Source organism: Ambystoma mexicanum, chromosome 10 (genome assembly GCF_040938575.1).
Source record: "Ambystoma mexicanum isolate Mex_15411 chromosome 10, UKY_AmexF1_1, whole genome shotgun sequence".
Lineage (NCBI taxonomy): Eukaryota > Metazoa > Chordata > Amphibia > Caudata > Ambystomatidae > Ambystoma > Ambystoma mexicanum.
In genome coordinates this window covers 1,128,641,305-1,128,661,874 of record NC_090932.1, presented here as the reverse complement: position 1 = coordinate 1,128,661,874, position 20,570 = coordinate 1,128,641,305, and positions in this window count along the sequence as shown.

The following is a 20,570-nucleotide window of genomic DNA, read 5'->3' as shown; positions in this document are numbered from 1 at the left end:
CTTCTGTCCTCATTCTTCTTGATCTATCCTCTGCTTTTGACACAGTCAATCATGCTATCCTGCTCAATCGTCTCCTGGACAGCCTTGGTATTACTGAGCAGGCCCTGGCCTGGTTGGCCTCCTTTCTCACTGACCAACCCTCTCAGGCCCAACTGGGGTCTTTCCTCTCTTCTATCTCTCTCTCTCTACTTGGGGTGTTCCCCATGGGTCTAACCTATCTGCCTGGCTCTTCATCCACTACCGGGCACCTCTTTCCCACCCCATTGCTGCTTTGTGCTCCAATTTTCAATGTTATGCGGATGACACTCATCTCTCTTTCAGGCTCCACTCAGCCACCCCTGCTTCTTCTCTCATACCAGACTGTCTGGCCGAAATTCAGGAATGGTGTGCTGCCAATGATCTCTGCCTTGATGCCAGCAAGACTGAGATCCTCCTCATTGGGACATCCGCTCCCTCCTTTTCTCTCCCTCTCTGGCTGCCCACTCTGGGCCCACTTCCTGCTCCTTCCTGTGAAGCTAAGAATCTTAGTGTCATCTTCAACTCCACCCTCTCCTTCTCTCCTAACATTTTTTTTTTCAAATTTAACTTTTATTAAGTTCTCAACAATACAACATATTTGGCTTACTGTTACACATATAGCATTGACTAGTATGTCTATTTCTCATTTTAGTGAACCACAGTGAGCTTAATATAACTATTTAACCAATAAATTCTCCCCTCCCCGGCCCCTCCCTCCACCCGCTCCCTGAGCAGTTTCTCAATCATGAGTTGCATATTCTGTATTATTCAGATGCTTTCTATTATTGAAAAGGGTATTAAGTCCGCAAACATATTAGTGTTCCTTAAGTTCGAGTAGTAATGAGACAGGGGTCTCAGGATCGTGGGCTCCTCAGTAGTCTCTCCCGGGTCAGGAGTAATAGTTTGTATGTTCCGGGCAGTTCATTCTTCCTTTGATTCCGTTTCCGAGGTGGGTTTAGTCAAGTATTCTCTTACAAAATCACTCCAGATCATTTAGCCCCGGGCAGCTTTTCCATGGAGGGCAGCCGTAATTCGCTCCATGCTGTATATGTTGGTCGTTACCCCTACCCATTCCTGCAGGCTAGGAAGTGTGGTTGCTTTCCATTTGGTGGCTAAGCATGCTCTTGCGGCTAGGAGGAGTGTGGGCGCGATGCCCTTTATTTTGTTAATTTCACCCTCGGATTGCTCGGAGTCAAATAAGACCAGAAGTGGGGTGATTTCCCTTGTGATCCCATCTAACCTTTTGATCCAGCTGAGGACTTTGTTCCAATATGTCTGGGCGTTGGGGCACCCCCACCACATATGCCAGTAGTCCGCCCGCTCCCCACACTGGCGCCAGCAAAGTGGGCTACCTGTTTGGTACATTTTGGACAGTCTATGGGTGGGTCATATTGCCATCTGCGGAGGAGCTTAATGGCATGCATCTTGTATTGTGCCGCAATTGACATTCGTGCAGCTCCTCCACAGATAGTACTCCAATCGCTTGGTTCTATTTCTATGCCTATGTCTTTTTCCCATTTGTGTTTAAGACTATCGGTCGTACCTCTGCCAGCCTCTACCAGTGTTTTATACATGCTTGAGATCAGGCACTTTGTCTCTGATATTGTGTCTACGAGCTTCTCGAAGGGGGTGAGTTCTCTTTGGATTTTGTGAGTCCATTCTTTCCTCCTGAGTGTACCTTTTAACTGTAGGAAAAGGAAGACTGAGAGTGGGCGTATTGCCAGTGCTTCTTCAAGTTCAGTTATTGTAATATAAGTCCAGTTTCTCCACAATTACCCCACCCTTTCCAGGCCTGCGTTAAACCATGATTGGAATCTTGGATGATCATGGATTTCCTCTCGTATCCCTGGTGAGCATATGTGGCTTAGTGTGGAAGGCCATGTAGTGATTCCCTTCATACATGGACCTTCTCTCCAGATCTCCCATGGTGTACCTAATATTGGGTGGGTTCGAAGTCTGTGTGTAGGTTTATGTCTGGGGACCCATAACCATTCCACCAGCGTCACCGGGGTCAAAGTATGGTTATATAGGTGGACCCATTGTAGTTCTTTCTTTTCTCTCAGATGGGGGATTAGTATCCTTAGCTGCACTGCATTATAGTATAGCCGTAAGTCAGCGAGACCTACTCCCCCTTTTTCTTTAGGCAGAGTGAGGTATCATAGGATATCCTTGGTTTTTTCCCTAGCCTCAGGAAATGGATGACCGCCCTTTTGACCGCCTTGAAGAATGTGTCGGGGAGTTTTATGGGGAGCATTTGGAATGGGTAGCGGAACCTTGGGAGACAGATCATCTTTATCGCATTGAGTCTCCCCATCCAGGAGATCGTGAGCTTTTGCCATTTCGCCAAATCGGCTGTCTGTTAGGAGTTGGGGGAAGTTTGCCTCGTATAAATGTTCAAGCTTTCGTGTGATGTTTATGCCTAGGTATCAAAGGACTTTACTTTCTACCGCTAGACCCAGGGCAGAGAAGGCAGATTGTTATGCTTGATTTATGCTTGATCCAAAATGGCGCGGGTGCGCAATGCATTCTGGGAGCGCTCGGAGCCATGTTGGATATTTACTTCATACCGCAGTGAAACGCTGCACACATTTTGCTGAGTGTTGGATTCACAGTGCTGAGACAAACATGCTTTCCAAACCTGGTATGCGCTCAAGGCCATTTCTGCTGGGAAAGCTAACGTTGTTATGGCTTGCTACTGTCCTCCGTGAAGCGTGTTTCTAGAGAAGGGAGGCACTGCGCTTCTTGGGGGGAAGCTCTCGATTGAACCAGCTGGCAACCGGCGGCTGTTCCTCAACTGCACAAGTGCAATTTCCAGAATTTTCGAGAATTAACTCCCCTTTGTGGCATGTGTATATATGCGGAAACCCGGAGGTGGTCAGGTGAGACTTCAGCCGGAGAAAGGACGCTTATGTCCGGCCTTCCTGTGAGCTGTGGTGCTCTCGGCCTGGCTGTTCCCGGGGTCTTCCAGCCGCTTCTGGACGAGATGAGGAATCCTGTTATGCTCACGGTGATGTATTTCTTTTTGACTTCTTTACTTCTTCTGTGATCTATGTCCTTGTTATTTTTATGAGTCATTTCTATGTACTTGTAAGCTTTGAATAAATAGCCGTAAAGATCTGATTATTTTCTAAAGAGTGCGTGGCTGTGAGTTATTGTGTCTGTCTATTTATGGTTTAAAGTATTTGCTCTATAATTGCATTGGTGATTTATGGTTATTCCGTGCACTTTTCGGGGGAGAGCAATACATTTTTGGCATCACAAACAGGATTCTCGTGATGAGTTGTTCCGAGTATTCAAGAGTCTGTTGAAACGTAGATAGGATTTGGTTGTCGTGTAAGTGAAGTTTTGAATAGTGAAGTTTTTTTTCTCTTTTGTAAGTGTTTGAGTGCCTGTGGGAGTGATTGCAGTGTGGAGAAGAAAATATATAGGTTCAACAAGGTTTTGCTTTGTTTTGCGATAATGAGTAGTTTGTTCAAGAAGAAGAACGTTACCGTTGGCGGTGACTGTTCTGATGTTGTTATTCCAGGCTGGACTAAGAGTCCATTTGATAAATTGGCTCAGGCGTGGGCATGTGGTGCCGGTTTAAGTGAAACTTGGGATCAAGGACTGGGAGATGCCGATCCGCCTGATGTAATTGCATGCTTGCAACAAGTTCCAGTAGAGCGTGGCAAAGAATGTGTGGCATTAGGTAGGCGAGGTTGGGTTCTTTTGCATGCTTATAGGAAAATACATCAAATGAAGGTGGAAATGAAAAATGAGGTTTTGCGATTCGAGAGAACTAGCTGCAGAACGGCAGACTGCGTTAATGCAGCAGATTCAAATGAAACTGTTTAAAGATAAGGCCGACACATATCAGGCGGTGGCCGAGAGAGCAGCAGTCCGAGTAGCCCGGTATAAGTATAGGAAAAGATGGTGAGGGGTCAACAAAAGAAAGGTGGCAACTGTAATTGCTACCGCTGGCATAGACTGGGATCTGGACAAGTGGGATGGTGATATTTTTGATTCGACCAGTCTAGAAAGTAGCTCCGCAGATGAGTCTGACCCCAAACCAGAGGCGAAACAGAAAACAGTGCCGGCGAAGCCTGTTAGAAGACGGCGAGCCGGACCACACCCGCAGAATCCTGGTGGTGGTATGGTGGATTTAACCACTTTTGAGGATTACACACAACAAGAGGTTGGGGAAATTATTACCCGTTTGAGGCAATAATCAGGGGAAGCTTTATTGACATGGATGGTGAGATTGCTAGATGGGGGTGCTGCAGGGTTGTTGGTAGATTCTATTGATCCACCACGTTTTTTATCCCTGTCAATTGACACCAATGTACAGGAGGTTTTAAGAACAGGACTGCCCCCTGACGCAAATGGTCAAGATACTCAGGTGTCTTTGTTGCACCTGGTAGCCCAAGCATGTAACCGTAAATACCCTATTACCACAGATTGGCCCAGTGAAGAAACAAAGTGGTATACGTTGAGAGAAGCAATTCAAAAAGTCAGAGAGCATGCTATGAAAGAGGCAAATCACATAGATGCTCCTGATCACATGGGAGCCGTGCCGCTCTCAGTTTCCACTCGAAACATGGTGATTAGAACTGCGCCACCCGCATACAAAAGTGTCATTATGACTTTGCTCGTAGGTATGACGGGCAAGGCTACTGATGAGGTAGCAGATGCCATTCGGCAACTTGTAGATTTGGGAGAGTGGAATAAGAGCGATAACAAGCCACGAGAGAGAGAGGGGCGCAGTGAGAGAAGAACTGAAGGCAGGTGGCAAGATAGCAGAGACTCCCGAGTGTCCCGAAAAGACATGTTTTTGGCTTTGTTAAAAGATGGTGTGCCACACGAGGAAATTGATGGCATTGAAACCAAAGTAATGTATGAATTATACAAAAAACGAGGACTTGCAGCCAAAGAGCGCTATAAACAGGTTAAAAAAAAAAGTAGTCACTACACCACAGGGGGACACTTCACCTTCTGCTCCCTCTGCGGAAGAACAAGACGAAGGGTCTATGGGGAAACCTTCCCCGTATCAGCCGACATACGCTGATTTGAGAAAGGTGGTAAGTGCTATGTTAGAGGCGGAGTCGAGTCACACTCATTCGAAGTTTGACTAGGGCTTCGGCCAAGCTCCGGCACCGTCTGCCCGCATAAAAGTGGATAGGTGGCCTCATGTTGATGTGAAGATTTTTTGGGGGCCAGGAAATACACAAGGGGTGCGAGCATTGATAGACACCGGGGCGGAGGCCTCTTTGATTCATGGTAATCCAACACGATTTAAAGGCAACACAGTTTACGATTACAGGTTTAGGGGGAAAGGAGACCCCCGCAGTGCAAACGAGAGTGGAAATGAAAATAGGCAATTTAAAGAGGCAGAAATACCAAGTGTTGATTGTCCCGATACCTGAATATATAATTGGCTTTGACATTTTGGAAGGGCTAACCTTGGGACTTGGCGGTAAAACGTACCAGTTTGGGGTGAGTGCATTGATTTGTACACCCATTACCGTAGGCAAATTGAAGATGCCACCAGTGCAAGTGCCAGTGGCAACCAAGCGGGTAGCCATGAAACAATACCGCATTCCTTGGGGGCACAAGGAAATCTCAGACACCATTAAAGAGTATGTGGAGGCGGGTGTATTACGCCCTATTACCACCTCATGGAACAATCCGCTCTGGCCTATTAAAAAGGGAGATGGGTCGTGGAGGATGACAGTGGATTACAGGGAGTTGAATAAACATACTCCTCCCTTAGTGCCCGCAGTCCCAGATGCTATTACCTTGATTGAAAATGTCCAAAAGTTTGAGGGGACTTGGTATGCAGTGATCGATTTAGCTAATGCATTTTTCTCCGTGCCAATTGCTGATGAGTGTCAAGAACAGTTTGCATTTTCATGGGGTGGACGTCAGTACACTTTCACGAGACTACCCATGGGGTACATGCACAGCCCGACCATCTATCACCGGCTGGTGGCAGAGCACTTAGACAAGATACCGTGTAAACCTGACATACAAATCTCTCATTACATTGATGATATTTTGATCCAGGGCAAGGATGAACACAGTGTGCAAAGTCAGCTAGATGTCCTTATGGAGGAATTAAAAAAGGAAGGGTGGGAGATTAATCCGAGTAAAATTCAAGGTCCAGCTGAAACAGTGATATTTCTAGGGATTCAGTGGCATCATGGGCATCGAGAAATGGTGCCAAAAGCTCGACAGAAAATACTTGAATTCACCACTCCAACGAACAAAAAGCAAGCTCAGCAGTTTATAAGACTGTTTGGGTTTTGAAGACAGCACATTTCGCATTTAGGGCAGATATTGGCCCCCCTCTACAAGGTGACACGAAAGAAATATGAGTTTCAGTGGGGGGGAAGAGCAGCAGAAAGCCTTTGAGATGGCGAAAGACACAGTGCAGCAGGTGCTTGATTTATGGCCCTTGAAGGAAGGCGAAGTGGAATTATATGTGTCTGTGCAAGACAATTATGCTAACTGGAGTGTGTGGCAGAAACAAGATAGGAAACGTGTGCCATTAGGGTTTTGGAGTCATAAGTTACTCGATGCTGATAACTCATACTCTGTTTGAGAAGCAATTGCTGGCATGTTATTGGGCTCTTGTTGATACCGAGCAGATGACGGTGGGTCATGATGTATTTATGAGACCTGAAATACCAATCATGCAATGGGTACTGAGCTCTCCTAAAACGCATCGTGTAGGACATGCTCAAGAAGCCAGCATAATTAAGTGGAAATGGTATATTCAAGACGGAGCCAAATCAGGAAAGGGTGGAGTAGCAAAATTATATGAGCAAGTAGCCAACATACCGCCCTCAGATTACATACCACCGGAGGTGCCTGAAAAACGTGAGTCTCCCGTGAAATGGGGAGTACCTTACAGCGATTTGACCGTGGAACAAACAGAGCATGCTTGGTTCACGATGGTTCAGCCCAATACGTGGGAACTGAGGGTACTGGAAAGCAGTGTCGTACAATCCCAAAACAAAAAAGATGTTGACAACGACAGGGAAAGGGAAGAGCAATCAGTTCGCAGAACTTTACGCAGTTTATCAAGCGTTGAAACAAGAGACCCCTTATCAATGTTATGTGTACACAGATTCATGGTCAGTGGCGAATGGATTGGCGGTGTGGTTGCCAACTTGGCAAAATAATGGATGGAAGATTCATTCAAAAGAGTTGTGGGGAAAGGAACTGTGGCAAGATATTGCCGAAATGTTGTTACAAAGTGAAGTCACTGTATATCATGTGGATGCGCATTGTGCCACAGATTCATTAGAACGTTGGTTTAATTCTGTTGCAGATGAACACACCAAGATTTCCTCAGTGGATGCAGAGGCTCAGGAAGACGATATGGAGGGTTTGGCCAAATGGGCCCATCAGAATTGTGGGCACCTTGGAGAAAAGGCTACTATATTGGTGCTTTCCCTAGTGGGAGTCGTTTGAACGCTTTATCAACTTCCTCTGGTGTAATCGGGGAGTCTAACTCTTCTGCTATATCTCGGGGGAGTTTGGGGATTTCTATTTTCTCTAGGTACCGGTCCATCTCCTCCTGGGCTCGTCCCACTTCTGATGTATAGACGTATTAATAGAATTTCGCGAATGCCTCAGAAATTCCCTCTGGGTCCGATATCTGTGTGCAGTTTTCCCTTTCAATGGTTTTGACCCATCTTTCCGCCCGCTGGCCTCGCAGTCTGGCTGCCAATAGTGCATCGGCTTTATCCCCCTTTTCGTATTGCTTCTGTTCAAGGAATTGGAGTTTGCGGACAACCAGGCCTTCTTCCAAGCGTTTTAATTCTTCCCTTTTCTGAATTGCTCTTGCCACCCCCGTGGCCCTGTCGGATTTGGTATTCAACGCTATTGTGGAGAGTACACTGTTGCCAAGGTGAAGGTGATATTGTGAATTCTGCCGGCTGCCAGGATGGCCCTTCCTTCTTGGTCATTCCATGTCTTGGAGATTTTGACCCTTTCTGACAAGAATGCCTGCACCCACCTTTCTTAGGGGACCAGTGCTCCAGTAGTCAGAGCCCATTCTAGAGTGTAGAACCTTCCTCTCTTCATTCCGTATATATTTTGTTTCTTGTAGGAAGAGTACATCTAGGTGCGCTCTTCTGAATTCCCTGGACACTAGTGATCTTTTGTTGGGTGAATTTAAGCCTTTTACATTCAGTGTGCCAATCCTGTGGGGCCCACGTATATTAACTGTTGTCAGTGTCAACATTGTACTCTTGTTTTTTTTGTTTCGTTGCGCGGAGATCTCTTGCATCTATTAATCTTTGGTAGTTTCATACTTGTGCTCTCGTGTCTAAGGTTATTTGAGTATGCTCGTCCCTTTTCCCAAACCCTCTCCCTCCCACCTCCCTTCCCCTGTGGCATCCGATCCAGCTGGGACATCCTATCCAGCTGGTGCCGGACCACCAGTGTGGGACATACAACCCACGGTCCAATTTTCAAACAAGGCTAATAACTGTGAGCCCCCTTCACCTCTCCTGTGTTTGTCATTCATGCATATGAAGTCCTCTTTTCTATCAAACATCCTGCTCTTAGTGTCACAATTATGTTGAGGCATTTTGACTCACCATGTTAGTTGAAGACCAAGTGGTTATTCGGGCAACCACTTCGGATCGTTCAAGGTTGTTTGTTGCAGTGCTTCGCGGTTGGAAGGCTGCACAAATGCAGACCACCCTCACGGGGAACTTCAATGTTCTCTGGGGCCGTATTATATTTTTCCCGAACCCGGTGGGTACTGTCTCTCCTACTGTTCTGTTCCCGGTGAGCCGTTCATCCGCCTGTATTTCCTCGATCCTGAGATTTTCCTGCGTCTGGGACCTTGTAATTTCCATTGTCGATCGTCGCAGGGTCTTTCCTCAGGATTTTGTTCATTGGGGAGGGTGCCTATTAGGTCTCTTATGCAGTTCTGTATGTCCTTTTCTGTCTGTAGCCCGATTGTGCTTCCTTTGTGTTCAAATGTGAGGGAGAAGGGTTATCCCCAGCGATACCGGATCCCTTTTTCTTTAAGCCACTTGGTCAAGGGCACACATTTCTTCCACATGCTAGGATGAGCGAGGACAGGTCTTGAAAGATCATTACGTTGGCCGTCTCGTACACTATTTGGGGGGTGTTCCTAGTTTTGTCCAATATTCTTCCTCTGTCTGAATAATTGTGGAATCTCACATGTACTGTTCTCGGGCCTCCTGGGGCTCACCCCGCTATATGAATGCGGTCTATTTTGGGTTCATCTACCGTTTCATCTTTGAATAGCACCTTGAGGATCGTATGGAGTGATTTTTTAAAATCTCGCTCTGTTTCTTCTTCTCTTGATGATATTCCAAAGATTCTTAGGTTGTTGCGCCTTTTGCGGTTTTCCAAGTCGTCGATCTTCAGGCGATATTCTTCTTCTCTAGTTTCAATGTCCGGGAGTCTGTGATCGATTTGGGATTCAAGTGTATCTAGTGAGGTTTGGTTAGTTTCCACTCCTTCAATTCTCTCTTCGAGCTTGTCTATTCTGTTTGTGATCTTATCAATTTTGCCCCCAATGTCTGCTCTCATGCTTTTCATCTCCGAGAGGAGGGCTGCTACATCGCTCTTTGTTTCCACGGCTTCTGTAACTGGTGTTGCCATGTTAAATGCCAATTGGGGAACTGTTTCAGGCTCAGTTGGTGAGTATCAGTATTTGGCGAGTTTTGACCGTGTGTCCATGCGCTTCGTGTTCTGTGCACTACAGCTCTGAGGGTAAGGTAACTCTTCTTACCAGGTTTCGGGTGTATGAGGTTGTCTGGGCAGATCTTCCGTGGTGTTGATGTATTTGTGGGGTGTGGTTGTTCCTTTCTTGCGCCTATGGATGCACTTCTTGTGTTGGTAACCGTGCTGATGTATTCCCCCAAGGGAGGCAACGCCTCTCAGTTTTCTGAGAGGGCACAACCCCTTGATACGTGCAGTTCTGCTCCGTGGATTGGGTTATTCATGTCGACAGGGTGTCAGGTCCATTGCGTCCTTAAGGGACATCTGCTGCATTTTGAGTTGGTCAGGGTGGGTTATGCACAGTCCTTGGTGCCGGAGTGTGGTTCCCACTTGTTGCATTTTAGGGTCCTGGAATGGGAGACACTGTATCTAGAGGGACCTCGGTGTGCCACAGGGGGCCGTGGTGCTGTGAGCGTGCGGCTCCGCAGCTTTCTCTCACTTGGTTTACTGCCTTCAATCAGACTCTAGGGGCGGGCGCATGCACTTTCAGCGTGGTGCGTGAGTCCTCCCTCTGGATCCAAGAGTGAGCTTATGGTGTCCCACTCCATTTAAGTTTGCGGGCAATGAAGCGATGAGTCTGCAGGCAGACAGGTACGGGGTCGTTGATGCAGCGGAAACTCACAGAGGCTGCTCTGCCCTCCGGGGGTGTAGTGGGGCAGATGTCAGCATGTGTACTGAGTGCTTTTGGTGGGGGGCATTTCAGAGTCCATTATCATGGGTTCTTCACTAAAGATTGTACGTGCCCAGTCCTCACATGTGTGTTTGTGATCTTAGTGGGGCGATTCGGTCGGGGGCCTGGTATGATGTTGGTCAGTTCTTCAGAGGCTCCTGTCGTTTTCCATCCTTGGCCCTTTGAAATTACCTATCAGGTTGCTAGTGGGCTTCAACTTAATGATTCCTGATTCTTGCACTTAGGCCTTGAAGAGCCTGTGGATCACCTTCTCCCCATCCGGTGATACCTGTCCTACAAGGCCTCCAGGTCCATGGTGGGGGGCACAATGATGTCAATTGTGGGCCTTCTACGAGCGCGGGATGCTTCTTGCTACGTTCAGGTCCCAATGCTTTTATGTTCGTGGAGGTGCTTGCAATCCGCTCCCGGTCCTCCTAGTAAATCCTCTCGGGGCTGCAGAGGCTCTCCATTGCAGGCCCTCAGCTCAGGCCTGCTTGCTCAGTTCCAGGGGGGGTACCCGTGGGGGTGGCACAGCTAGCTGGGAATGTGAGGGCCGTACTATACTCACTCCGATCTGCCCAGGAGAGGCGAGGAGGAGGGCAGGTTGGCGGCCTCCGGTTCACCGCACTGCTTCCCCTCTTCGCAAGTATGTGGGCCGCCTTGTGGGAAGTGGTCCGACCCTGTGCTGCTGGGGACTTGGAGGGGCAGGGCGCTCCAGGGATGTTAGTCCGGACGTGCGCCGGGACTGCAGCACCTCTCCTAGACCTACCCGGACCGAAGGCTCACACCAAAACGAGCCGCGCAGAGCTCCGCCCAGGCTCCACGGTCTGCCACAGCTCGAAAGGGGCCTCGGCGGAGGGGGGTTGGGGGAGAGTCAGCAGTGTTTGGTGACTACAATGTCCATGTCTCGCTCTGCTGGGTCTTATAATCGGTCGTCGGGCAAAACTGGTCCCTGTCTTCACACGGCACCGAGGTCGCTTTCGCTTTCGTTTTCAGGCACCAGGCAGCCTTCTCAGCATTTTCAACTGGGCTCGTATTAATGCGATTCCTGCCATTTCTTCGCCCACTTTTTGGAGGGGGGTTCCTGCACCTTTATGATCGAATTATTGTCAGGGTGGGGGTCTCAAAATGGGGGTGCAGGCCACATTTGGGACCAGTAGACGAGGAGCTCACGTGGAAGGTGACTGCATCCACGCGCCCCCTGATGGCCGTCCTTTCCTCACATTTCTGACATCTCTAAGAAGTCAAACTATCAGCTGCACCTCCTCAGAGGTATTCTTCCTTTTCTCACTTTCCCTAGAAGCTCACTGTCTCCAGAACTGTGGCCCATCTAGGCTGGACTATTGCAACAGCCTCTTTCTAAATCTTCCTGCCTCTACTCTTCGACCTTTACAACTTATCCAGAACAGGACTGCAAGACTTGTCCCGGGCCTCAAGCCCAGGGATCATATCTCTCCAGCTTTGAAATCTCTTCACTGGCTCCCAGTGGCTACAATGATCAACTTCAAGACCCTCTGCACTGTGCACAATGCTTTCTGTTGCCTGAGACCACTCTACCTCCAACTTTCTCTTCCAAAACATCTTCCTTCTCGAGCTCTCCGCTCATCCAGCTCCAACTCTCTGCGGGTCAGACGCTTCTCCAAGCAGAGAGTTGGGGACAGATCTATCTCTTTGGCTGGGGCCTCCTTCTGGAACAGCCTCCCTGCCTCTCTCAAACTTGAGCAGAACCACCTCTGGTTTCCGGAAGCAACTCAAGACCTTCCTTTTCACTTCTACTTTCTCCCTTCCTCTCCCCTGCTGATGCACCTGACTGCTCCATGCACTGGTCACCTGGTCATCCTCTGAACTCGGACCCAGGCTTCTGCAGGTCCAGTTGCCCTTGCACTGCCTCCGGGCTCACCAGCACTTCAGGGTCTGTATCTGTAACCCTAAGGTCCCTTCTCTCTGCACTTATGAGCCACCAGCTGACTGCACCTGTGAGTTAACTGCACTTCCCCCTTCCCCTCCCCCTGCCACTTCTCCCCTTATCTCTTCCCCGTACTTGTGCGATCTGAATGATACAAGGCCTAGTAAGATTGTTATTTTGTCCTCCCTTGTTTCCCCCTCCTTGTCTTGTCGCACCTAGAAACACTTATGTACAGGCACGTTATAGATGCCACATCATATCATATCTCCTTCGAGTTTTCCCCCTTTTCCATCATTCTTTTCTTCATTTTCACATTGTTCACATCTACAACCTTTGACCTCTTCAACCACCAGGAAAGAGCATAGTATTGGGCTTTCTCCTCCTAAAACTCTCTAATGGTGATATCCCTGTGGTATCATGAGGTGCCAATCTATGCTGAAATACCCTCTCCATCACCGCACAAATCCAATCCTTCCCCGACACTGAAGCCATTCTGACAGCATCCATGACCGTCCAATTGAACCTCTCAACAACCTAATTCCCTTTAGGATGGTACAAGGCTGTAGTCGAATGACAAATGCCAGCCTCTTCCACAAACTGCACACATTCCTTATCCACTAATTTCAGACCATTATTGGAAATAATCTTCTGTGGGAAACCATCCTGCCAAAATGCCACCTCCAAAAACTGGACAATCCTCCTAAGACTAATATCCTTCAAAATACACACCTCACGCCACTTGAGCAATACACCCATCATCACTTCCACATAACTACTCTGTGACCCCCCCTCATCGCCAAAGAACCTAAGATATCCACAGCCACCACAACCCACACAACCTCAGACACTGGTGGAACTACCATAGCAGGTGTCCTAATAACCATCACTGTTTCCCTTTCCCTATACTCGCAGCACTCCCTCAACAACATTTCTATATCCCTATCCATATCATGCCACCAATAATCTTGCTGAATCAGGGATTTTGTCTTCCCCAGCCCCAAATGCCTCTCACGCCTCAAACTCACCACTTGCTCCCTCATATCCTCCTGAACGACCACCCTATGTCCCCCTCCACACCCATATTCAACAATCCTTCCATAATTCTGCACTACAAGTGTCTTTCCACGCCCCCTCTTATATCACAGCAGCATTCACGAATACCTCACCTTTCTCTTCCGCGTACGTGTCTCCTCCCGTGGCACCCCTTTCTGTCCCCACCTTCCTTGATAGGACATCCGCCACCACATTTTTCTTCCCATCAATGTGTTCTATTTCAAAATGCAATCCCTGCATTCCTGTAAACCCTGCATTCCTGTAATCCACCTCACAATTCTTCTTGATAAACTGTCCAAACCCTTCCTACTGAATGTTGCAACAAGGGGCTTATGATCCGAGACAATCGTAAATGCTCTACCCCAGACAAACAACCTGAATTTTTCAATTCCCCACACACAAGCCAATGCCTCCCTTTCTAACACTGAATACCTCTTCTCTGCATCCCTCAACACTCGTGATGCAAAAGCTACTGTGTACATATCATCCCTGTTGGGTTGCATCAGAACACACCCCACTACATTTTCACTTGCATCCGTGAAAATGTAAACCTTCCCATCAGTACTGAACCTCTTCAACACTAGTGCGTTCAACAGATCCTGCTTGATCCCTTTAAACCCTCCTTCACATTTTTCATCCCACACAAACCTCACACTTTTCTTAGTCAAATACCTCATGTGTTTTGTTTCTTCTGCTAAATTCCTAATGAATTTACCATAATACTCCACCTACCCAAGAAATGAAGACATCTCACTGCTACTCTTGGGTGCCTCCATCTTCCTCACTGCTTCAATGGCATTCATTTTGGGACGCACCCCACCCAAAGATACCTCATACCTCCAGACCTTTACCTTCTTTCCAACCGTCCTCTCTCAAATCCAACCACTCTCTCCCTCCGCACTCCACCTTCCAATCTAGAACCTCCAGTCCACATTCCGGAATACCACACTCCACAAACCACCTTAGGACATATTCATGAATAACTATATACACCTCGTTTTTACAATTGTTGCATTTTGCAGCAAAATTTCCAATCAGTCAGCATTTGCACTTCTTGAGCGGTTTGACACTAACAACAATCAATTCCAATGACTCACTCAATATTGTGTCTGTAGCCACTACTGGCCCGTTTTAAATGCTCTACTGATAATAAAGAAACTCCCGTCTTCCTTTGAAATGCAAAGCCTTGAAAAGAGATGATCAGGTACAGAGCTCTCTAAGCTCTGGTTGGGAGTAACTGATCATTTGCCCTTAACGACCACCTGTGCTCTGGAGAGCCCCCCACACCAAGAAAAATGCCCCAGCTGGGAGGACAGAGAGGGTGACGTGCAGGAAGCACTGGATGCACATGACCCACGCTTCAGATGTTTTGTTAGTGTATTTCTAAAGCGCCAAAGCCCAAGGGCATCCAGGCGCTATTTCTCCAAGGCACTGCAAACCAACTTGACCTGAGCATATTATTTAAGCAACCTGGTCTTCAACAGTTTTGTGAAGGTCAAGTGGTTCTCCACCTTACGAAGGTTCCCCAGCAGCTCGTTCCAGGCCCGGGCTGCCAAGACAGCGAAAGCACAGACATTTCCTCGTACTTTCAAGCAGGAGGAGATCATACTTTCTCTTTTGCCAAGCAAGAACTTGCACTGTGTGTGCATCTGCTCCGGGATAGAGACGGAAGGGTGCCCTGGCAGTGCCCCGGCTCATTAGTAGTGTTTGGAGACTGCAGAGGCCCTGCTTCTGCTACCCCCTATCCCGCTTCAAGCCTTGGGCGTGAAAGATGCTGAGAGGTTATCCCTTTTATCACACCAAATTCTGACCACGTGAGAGATGCATTGCCTAAGAAAGTGCCACAGCAAGGACTGACAAGACTACATACAGTACACAAACTGCTACTCCCTACTTCTTTTAAGCTTATTACACAGCGCAGACAATACTTCTCAAATCCAGAGCAGACACATGTCTAAGGCAGGCGCTCAAGGCAGTGGGCCCTCATTGTGAAACTTAGCAGTGCCAGCCCCCATTGGCCACACTTCTGCCCTTCTGGAGGGGGGGGGTCAGACCATAGACCCTAACCCTTACTACCCAAATAATAGACCGACAATAGTTATACATTTGGAAACAAAAGGTCACATTTTATTGGAGCATAACAATAAAGGGGGCAGTCCCAGCCCTAAACACATCATGGTTCACGACCATAAACTTCTAAAGGTGGCTCAAAAGCAGGGCAATGCTATAGTTCTGAATGTTCACGGTGTCCCCTTGCCGCGCACGGCTTTAGCAAGCCACCAGACATACGCTCCAGATTGTACTGTACGCAGTACTTCCTCCTCGGGCCACTGAATCTTGCAGGTGAGGGAAGGTAGGAGTTGCCTGGAAGAAGGAGGGCTGTGGGAGGGGGGTGGCCAAAGGGGTGTACTGTTATGCGGGATGTCCCTCTAGCACCCCCTTTGGACATCCCCTGTGTCGCTGCAATCTTTTAAACACAGCCCTGCACTTTGACATTTGTGGAGCCTCGCTTTCAATATGCGTTTTTGAGGCACCCGAACACGCGCAACAAATACTGTATTATATTATTATCATAATAGCAACAATCATGATGATGACAATACCAATAATAATAAAGTTTATATTGTTGCCTATTTGTTTAATGTAGCTCCAACATCCCTCAGTAAGGACTTGCCATACCACTTTGTGACAGTGCACAATTGCAACAATATATATAACAATGACAACAGTGTCATTAAACAGAGCGAGCACCTGGCAGGGCGCTGGTCTAAGTGCATGGGAGCATTCAGAAGTGCTGCACAGTGACCACAATTCATAGAAGGGGACGGTAGAAGGGGCCTACCTGTGACCAGGCCTGTGGTGTTGTCACGGACACATGACACGTGGGGAAGGACACAGGGCAGTGGGAAGGGGAGGGGCGAGGGACGGAAGCAGTCAGTTCCAGTTCTGAGTTAGATGAATAAAGAAGTGTTGCACACCATCTCTTGCCTCCGTCTTTATTTGATTTGTGAATGCGTAGCAGGCCTCTAGGAGATAAGGCGGTCCACTAAGCCAGCACACTGGTGACAAGGCGTTTAACGCGAATGAACACGCTGTCCTACCTGCAGGCTGGAGTGGCCGAAAATCGTGACCGTAGACACACGAGAAGCGTCGGCGGGCTGCGGGCCTCACCGGAAGGTCACTGAGCACACCACGGGAGGAGGTGGTCTCCCGCTCGTTGCAGCAGCCTACCAGAAATGGGTGAAAGAGCGCGAATGCTCCCCATTGGTCATCACTTATATCCGGGCGGTCGGAGAGTGTTCTCCCACCTACGGACGAGCACACGGGTAAAAGAGCGCGAACGCTCCCCGCTGTGCATCACCAGTTTCCCGGCCGGTCAGAGAGGGTTCTCCTGCCTACGGCCACACCCACGGTGGCAGCGAGGGAAGGCGTGGAAGGCCTCCTCACTGCAGCACCACTTCTCAGAAGTGGAAAAGAGCGCGCACACCGGAAAAAAGACAACCCCATCAGCGGGAGGGAGCACTGAGTTCCCCGCTGCAATGGTCCTCAAAGGTAGGACCAAACATCCCTGTCCACACCACGGAAACATCGGCCCTCACTGCGCTCACCAGACAGCGGTTGCAAGAAAATGTACCCCCCACCAAAAAGGCACAGCAGGACAATTCAAATAATAAGAGGAGGTGGGGCATGGCCTACCCCATCCAGCAAAAATTAAAACCACATGCACACAAAAGGCAAATAGCGTCTCCAGAAGCCGAGACTGCCCCACAGTCTTCAAACTATAGGCAGACTAACACAATGTCAGAGGATGAATCACTGACAGAACAGATAACACCTGCCCGTCTACTTCCTTCAAGAATGTCTGACAGGCTGTTATCCCAATTACCCACCAACTTTGACCTCTGGGACACCAGCACATTGAGACCATGGTGGAAGAGGTGGCTGCGAGATTTTTAAGTATATCTGAAAGTGGTTGGCCCCATCGATGATGAAAAGAAACACAGCTTACTAACACATGCAGAAACCATGGACGCATTTGTGATGAGGTTAAGACTAAAAATGAAACACTGTGATTTCAACAAAAACTCAAATGGAGAAGCACTTCGCTCGCAAATCATAGTAGGGTGCGAGAGTGCAGAATTCAGAAGACGGTTAGTACACAAGTCACAAAGTCTGGAGGAAATCCCACGCCTCGCCCGCTCAGACGCAACACTAACATCGCAAGTAGAAGGACTCGACGACATCAAAATCACACATGGGAAACAGGACGGTCTAAACAAACTCGATGGAGCCTTGAAAAGCAACAGTGACCCCTTCTGCTACAGGTGCGGTCACGAATACCCGCATGAAGGCCAATGTCCCGCCATGGGCCAACAGTGTTCAGCTTGTGGAGGAGAAAATCACTACAAGGCAGTCTGTCTCATATTCCGCAGCAAAATGGGAAGTGCTGGGAGAAGTGGACGGTCAACACTGGACTGGGACCAAAGACAACAAAGTCCCTACCGCACGACAAATAACCCACATGACTCTCCTCGTCACAAATACCGAGAGGAACAGTTAGACAGAAGATGGGAGAGAACCTAGAGTGACTGGATAGACCACAAGCCCACAGCATCCAGACAGAGGAGGGGACTCCGAAGATACATTAGATATCTAGTGGAACAGTCACAGTCCAACAGTGCATTGAATGCATCCGAGGAGGACAACACCAGAAGAAGTGAAAGACCCAAGGAAGAACCACGAAAGAAAGGTTACCTATACGCACTAGGCAACCCGACGGCGAAGAACACAGCCCTACGTTAATCATCCAAATCAACAAGACAGCGGCTGAATTTCTGGTGGACACAGGAGCCACCGTCAACGTGATCAGTGAAGAGGTATACAACAGCATACCCCATGCCCCCCATCTGCAACCCGCAAGGACACTCATATTTCCCCATGGCTCAAAGACACCTTTAGCCTGCAAAGGGTTTTTCACAGCATCATGCAGCTACAAAGAGCACACCAGAGAGATACCCATGCACATCCTGGAAGCTGCCACCGACAGCGGATGCATTTTGAGCTACAAGGCAGCAGTTGAAATTGGCCTTTTCCACGTCCTATGTAGACTCATGGTACATAAATACCTGGATCCCACCGCAAACATTGAATAAGGATTTCCAGCACTGTTCAAAGGACTAGACAAATTAAAAGGCAGGCAAGTCGAATAACACATTGACACCAACGTCACTCCAGTGGCACAACACTACAGGGGAATCCCCATTAACATACAGAAGCAAGTGGAAAATGAATTAGTCAAGCTTTTAGAGGCTGACATCATCGAGCCAGCGGAAGGCCCCACACCATGGGTATCCCTCATAGTACCCATACCCAAAAGAGACTCTTCTGACATCCGCATCTGTGTGGACATGCGACGGCCAAATGAAGCCATCATGAGAGAACGCCACCATGCCCCACGCATCACGGACTTGGTGCACCTCCTAAATGGGGCCACAATCTTCTCGAAGCTGGACCTCAACAAAGGGTACCATCAACTGGAACTCAGCAAAAACTCCAGGTACATCACTACTTTTGCCACTCATCTAAGCCTATACAGGTACAAACGACTTAGCTTTGGAATCTCGTCGGCAGTGGAGATTTTTCAATCAGAGATCCACAACATGATCAAACAAGTACCAAACTGTCTTAACTACAGTGACGATATCTTAGTATTTGGCCAGACACAAGAACAGCATGACGACACTCTCATGCGAGTGTGCATGGCATTGGAGGAGGCTCAACTCACCCTAAATAAATAAAGAGAAGTGCGAATTCCAGAAAAAGAACACTTTGATTCTTCGGCCACATTTTCTCAGAAAAAGGAATAACACCGGACCCGGAAAAAGTAGGTGCTCTCACAGACGCGGAACCGCCCTACTCCACATCCGACCTCAGATCCTTATTGGGACTGGCAAGCTATTGCACACGATACATTAAAGATTTTGCATCCGTGAGCGAGCGCCTCAGGGCACTCACCAAACTCAACACGGAATTCAAATGGTCCGTAAAGTGCCAGGAAGCGTTCCAACTCATTAAAGATCGCATAATTGATGCCAAAAACCTGGCCTATTTTGAACCAAGAAAACCCACTTAACTAATTGTGGATGCAAGTCCAGTCGTCCTCTGAGCTATCCTGACCCAGCTAGATGAGAAAGACGGACACTCCAAACACATTGTATCATATGCTAGCAGGAGCCTATGAAAGACCAAGCAAGCATACTCACAGGCTGAAAAGGAAGGCCTAGCCGTAGTATGGGCCTGTGAACACTTTCATCTATTTCTCTATGGGAAGCCGTTCACAGCCATCACAGACCACCAGGCACTGTTGTTCCTCTACGGAAACCCACAAGCCAAGATGCCACCAAGGATAGCAAGGTGGGCGCTAAGGCTGAAGAACTATCAATTCAACATAATACACCGACCAGGAAAAGAGCAGAATCCAGCGGACTTTCTCTGGAGACACCACAACAAGCAGTGCGTGGAGGGCCCTTCCATAGCAGATCAATACATCCGGTACGTGATCCAAGGAAACACACCACAAGGCATCGACACAGACCAGATAGCCCGGGAATCAAACACAGACCAAGGGCTGCAGATCATCCTGAGGTGCCTGGAGACCGGTCACTGGAAGCATGTGAAGCAACTCAAAGAAAATGTGGGGGAAGACGTAAAACAAGACATCACATGCCTGCTGGCCATCAAAGAAGAACTTGCCAAGTTGGACGAAGGGCTACTTCTAAAGAGCACCAAACTTGTAATTATACGCAGTCTAAGATAAAAGATTCTAGAGCTGGCACATGAGGGGCACAGAGGAATAGTGTCCACAAAAAGGATGCTGAGACAAAAACTGTGGTTCCCTCATTTCGACAAACATGTGGAGGAACTGCTCAAAAACGTCCCCACCTGTGCAGTCATAAACACGCACACCAGACCGGTGCCCTTATGTATGACCACGCTACCAGAGGGAGTGTGGGAGGAAATCGCGGTGGACTACTTCGGGCCACTTGAAGGAGGCGAACACATATTAGTAGTGGTCGATGAATACTCGCGTTTCCCTGATGTGCAGATCGTGCCATCCACATCAGCATATCACGCCATTCCCGCTCTATACAGAATGTTTACCACCTATGGCAA